We start from the raw sequence: 5,000 nt of genomic DNA, 5'->3' as shown, positions 1-5,000 counted from the left end.
CTGGCACTTGGCTGGGTTGACGATCAGCCCGTGCTGGCTGAGCCGCTTGAAGAGAGTCCCAAGGTGGGACAGGTGTTCCGCTTTGGAGGTGCTTGCGACGAGGATGTCGTCCAGATAGTCGAAAAGGAAAGGCAGGTCCCGTAGCACCGAGTCCATGAGACGCTGGAAGGTCTGTGCGGCGTTCTTAAGGCCGAACGGCATGCGCAGGAACTCGAACGGTCCGAATGGGGTGATCACTGCCGTTTTGGGGACGTCCAGCGGGTGGACGGGCACCTGGTGGTATCCACGAACGAGGTCCACTTTGGAAAAGATGACCTTCCCCGCCAGGTGGGCAGAAAAGTCCTGGATGTGCGGAACCGGGTAGCGGTCCGACGTCGACACGTTGTTGAGACGGCGGTAATCGCCGCACAGGCGCCACCCGCCATTGGTATATATTGTATATATTTCCAAGCTATCTGAATGAACATGAACAGATAGGAATTGTTGTTGTACAATATGCGCTATTATATTTCTGACCCCCCTCTGGTGGGCCAAATCAAACGTCTTGGCCCGCGAGCCACAGTTTGGGCACCCCTGATCTAGACCAAGAACATTACATACCCTTAGCAGTAGGAGTTTCAACCTTTCAAAACAGACTTGTGACAGTCTCTCTCTTTCACATACAGGTACACACACAAAAATATCAAAATTGCATTACTGACTGATGCAATTTCCAGTTTTCTAAACTGTAAGGCCCAGTCTGTAATTCACAAGCTCACAAACAGGTTGGCTGACCAGCAAAAAGAGAGAGAGCATCATACAGGAGAAAGTTTTTCATTGTACCAATGGTTGACATTTCTCCTGATAGAAAACAAGAACGCATATTGAGAAAGCGCCCATGTCTTCCTCATTGTCTCTACCTCTCTCTCTCTCTCTCTCTGTCTGTGTTCTCTCTCTCCAGGTGTTGGATAGCAGTTATATGCTATATGCTCTTGGGTAAGAGCTTTAGCTAAATTACTAAAATGTAAAACGTGATGAGATCTGTAGCGTTACTCATCCTAATGTCCCAGCTGTCGGACCTTCTCCTCTCAAAGGATCAAATACATTTTCACTTATATTTTAGACATTTAGCTGATCCTCTTATCCAGAATGACTTACAGTGAGTACAACAGTATCATAGGATATTAAGCTTATACTCTGATTAAACTAATTGGGAGTTGCTCTGGATAAACATCAGCTAAATGCCTAAAAATGAATGCAGTTTAGAGGTAGTTGAAAATATTTTCTTTCTAACTGGAAGAAGATACAGTTCAGCTGGAGCAGAGGGTTTTACAACAAAAGGCTTTTGTAGTGGTGTGAGATTACAAAGACTTTCCAAAGTTTTTTGTCATATTGTTGCACAATACACAAAACACAGTGAGGTGCTGAGTCGCAGCAGGCCGCCGGTGAAGGACAGAACACGCTCTAAAGTCTGTACTGAAGAAGTCTTCCCCTCTTTTCACGGCTCGTTTCTCGTGTCTTTCTCTTCCTCTCGGCGACTGATGGATTCCTGTCCGCATGACCGTGATCCTGATCCAGCTGGCCTCCTCCTCTGCTAACGTGACGGACTTCCAGCAGGCGGCGCCGCTCTTCATGATCAGCGCCGCCCCCCCGACTACCAGTCAGTACCAATATAACCAATATATACCAATATAATGTAGTGTTGACGGTCACATGGTCAGTCAGCACACAGAAGTAGCTAATCTACCTACTTACCTTACATTTACATTTTAGGCATTTACTGTAGCGACATACTTTCTTGAGCAACTGTGTGTGTGTGTGTGTATGTGTGTGTGTGTGTGTGTGTAACACCGGTGACAGAGAATAGACACACGCACACAGCCACACACACACACACACACACACACACTGTACCTCTCATAGATGAAATGATTTTGCAGCAGAGCAGAATGTGCAGAAGCTCAGCAGGTAAACGGGTTCCAGCTTCAGAACTTTCCCTTCCAGCTGCAGTGTGAACGAGCTGAAGGTAGAAAACTTTTCTACTTTTCTTCTCCCTGGCTTTTATTTCTGTACACTGGCACGTCTCTGTCATACATGATCCTTCTAGGGACAGGAATATTTTTTATATCTTTGGTCCTTGTACTTCTTACTGTTAGCTGTAATGTTGATGATCGAGGACTTTAAGATTATTCGGCTGTTACTCTCACTGTAATTTGCACCGAATGAGTGTCAGCGAAATGCCTCAATGTTATGTAATAGATTGACAGTGTGAATAACAGGGTGTGATGGTATTGATCGTGGACTTGATCAGAATCAGTTCAAATGAATGTAACTTGTGTATGTGACACACACACCTTCCCACTCACTATCACACTCACTCATTTCCTCTGTGATTTCATTCAGTGTCTTTGCTTGTCATCTTTTGTTTCAGAAGTCTTTGTTTTTTGTGAGATGGTGACATGTCTCTTGTTTTATAATTCCCTTGGGGTTTTTCTTTTTTCACTCCTGATCATCACTTATGAACCGTTTTCCTGTCTGCTTACCTTCTGCAGGGTTTCTCTGAGCAGAGAGCAGGAGCATGGTGACTGTGGACTCGAGCTGTGAGGATTCAGCATGAAACATACGAAGACGTCACTGATGCAAAGAAAGGAGAAAAAATGTTTGTTTTCAACAGTAGTTGGTTACTTTTCAACTCAGAATATCGTACTTTCAACAGATATTGATGCAAAGAATACTGTTAACGTATTTTGACTTCAGAGGTAGCACAAATGTGTGTTGAAAATGACGCATCCTTTTTTAAAACTGCTTTGTTTCTCTGTTGTGGGTAATATTATCTACCTTCCCCAACATTATAATGCTCTCACACATTCAAAGGATCATCAAATACAAATGCATATTACACACACAAGCACTTAATCTTTCTTATGACCTGAAATTGTTAAGGAAATAATAAAATATTGAATTAAGATTCCCTGAGTTGGCTTGTATTTTTAATGTTGTTGCTTCTTCCTCTCTGACAAAACAAAGCAAAGGCCCAGTTTAGGGCTTGTGGTCAGAAGTAAAATATTATACAAGAGAAGGGAAGAGTGGGAAGAGTGTGTTGCACTTGCCCTAATGGCGCTGCATGCTGGAGGAGAGCCGACTGTAATTTAATATTACCGTAGACTTCCACAGTTCGCCTGGTACTGCAGTGTAAGCTGTCGGGACGCCGCCTGCCAAGCGTCCCGACAGCTCTGGCAGAGTGAGGTGCTGCTTTAGATTCACATCATGATGGAGCTGCAAAGGGAACTGGAGATGGGAAAAAATGTCAAATCTCATTCAGTTTTCAACTGTTATTTTTCTTACAACAGGTGAAGAAATGTGTCAGTGAGGGTGAGGTAATCACTCTGGTCTGCGGTGCGATCGCACTCGCTTGAGAAATTGTCTTGAAATAAGTGTCAGTGTCTTGAAACAAGGCAGATCTCAAGAAAAACTAGTAAAGCTGCATTTTCTGAAGAATAGTTGTTAAGTTATGAAGTATTTCAAATGTATTGTCAAGTTGAAGTAGTTGAAGTAGTTTAAGCAGTAGTAATACTAGTAGTTTAAGTAGTAATAGTATTGGTAATAGTATTAGCAGTAGTAGAAATACTAGAAAAGGCTACATTTTCTGAAGAAAATTTGGTACTTGCTTCAGCTTGAAAAGGTAGACAGTTGAAGTAATTTAAAGAAGTTTCAATGTCTTTAAAATTGTAATATATGGATCTTAAGCAATTTATTTGACAGCCACAAGTCCTGTAGTTATCAATACATGGAAGGATAGGTAATGATGTCTTTAAAAGTTGTAGTAGTATGGACTGTAGTAAAAGCACTTGTAAAAGCAGTTGTAATATCAATAGTAGAAGTAATAGAATTAGCAGTAGTAGTATTTGGACTATCAGTATTAGTAACAGTAGAAGTAACAATAGTAGTAGTAGTAGTAGTAGTAGTACGACTTGTAAAAGTCATAAGTCATAAAAGTAGCACAGCACCAGCAGTAACAGTAGTGGTAGCATTAGTACTTAGTAGGTGTAGTAGTACTTGTAGTCATAGTAGTAGTATTAGTCCCAGTAGTAGTAAGGGCAGTAATAGTGGTAGTGGTAGTAGTAGTAGTAGTAGTAGTGAAAGCATTTGTCATTCTAGTAGTTGTATAATAACAGTAACAGCAGTAGTAGTTTCAGTAGTAGTGAGAGTTATGGTAGTAGTCCTGCAGTACTGTTTGCAGTAGTAATTGTTACAGTAGTATGTGGTTGAAATAGTACTTTCAGAAGTGGTAACAGTAGCAGCACAGGTAAAGGCAAAGGTAATAGCAGTAATACCATTAGTAATTTTAGTGATTGTAGTAGGAGTAACACAATTAGTAGTAGTAGAACTGGTATTAGTTGCAGTAGTAGTGATGGAAGTAGCATCAGTCACTGTAGGGGTGTTGAAGTAGTAGTAGCACTACTAGTGACACTAGTAGAAATAGAAGAAGTAGTAGTAGTAGGTAGTAGTGGTAGCACTAGTAGTAGTAGTAGCAGCAGCAGCACTAGTAGAACTACAGTAACAGTAGTTTCAGTGTTTGAAGTAGTTGAATTAGTAGTTTAAAATGGTAGCAGTTATAGTAGGGTGTGTGTGTGTGTGTGTGTGTGTGTGTGTGTGTGTGGTGTATGTTTGTATACATGTAGTAGCAGCAGCAGTAGTAGTAGTAGTTAAAGCATTTGTCATTCTAGTAGTTGTATAATAACAATAGCAGCAGTAGAAGTTGCAGTAGTAGTGATAGTTATGGTAGTAGTACTTGCAGTAGTATTTGCAGTAGTAACTGTTACACTAGTATGTAGTTGAAATAGTACTAGCACAGGTAGCAGCGGTAGTGGTAAAAGTAATAGCAGTAATGCCATTAGTAATTTTAGATGTTGTAGAAGGAGTAACACAATTAGTAGTAGTAATAGTGGTATTATTTGCAGTAGTAGTTGCAGTAGTAACAGTAGAAGTAGTAGTAGTGGTAGTATTAGAATTAGAAGTAG

Source organism: Centroberyx gerrardi, chromosome 18 (genome assembly GCF_048128805.1).
Source record: "Centroberyx gerrardi isolate f3 chromosome 18, fCenGer3.hap1.cur.20231027, whole genome shotgun sequence".
NCBI lineage: Eukaryota > Metazoa > Chordata > Actinopteri > Beryciformes > Berycidae > Centroberyx > Centroberyx gerrardi.
The sequence above is the reverse complement of the archived record's forward strand: the minus strand, read 5'-3'. Positions refer to the sequence as shown.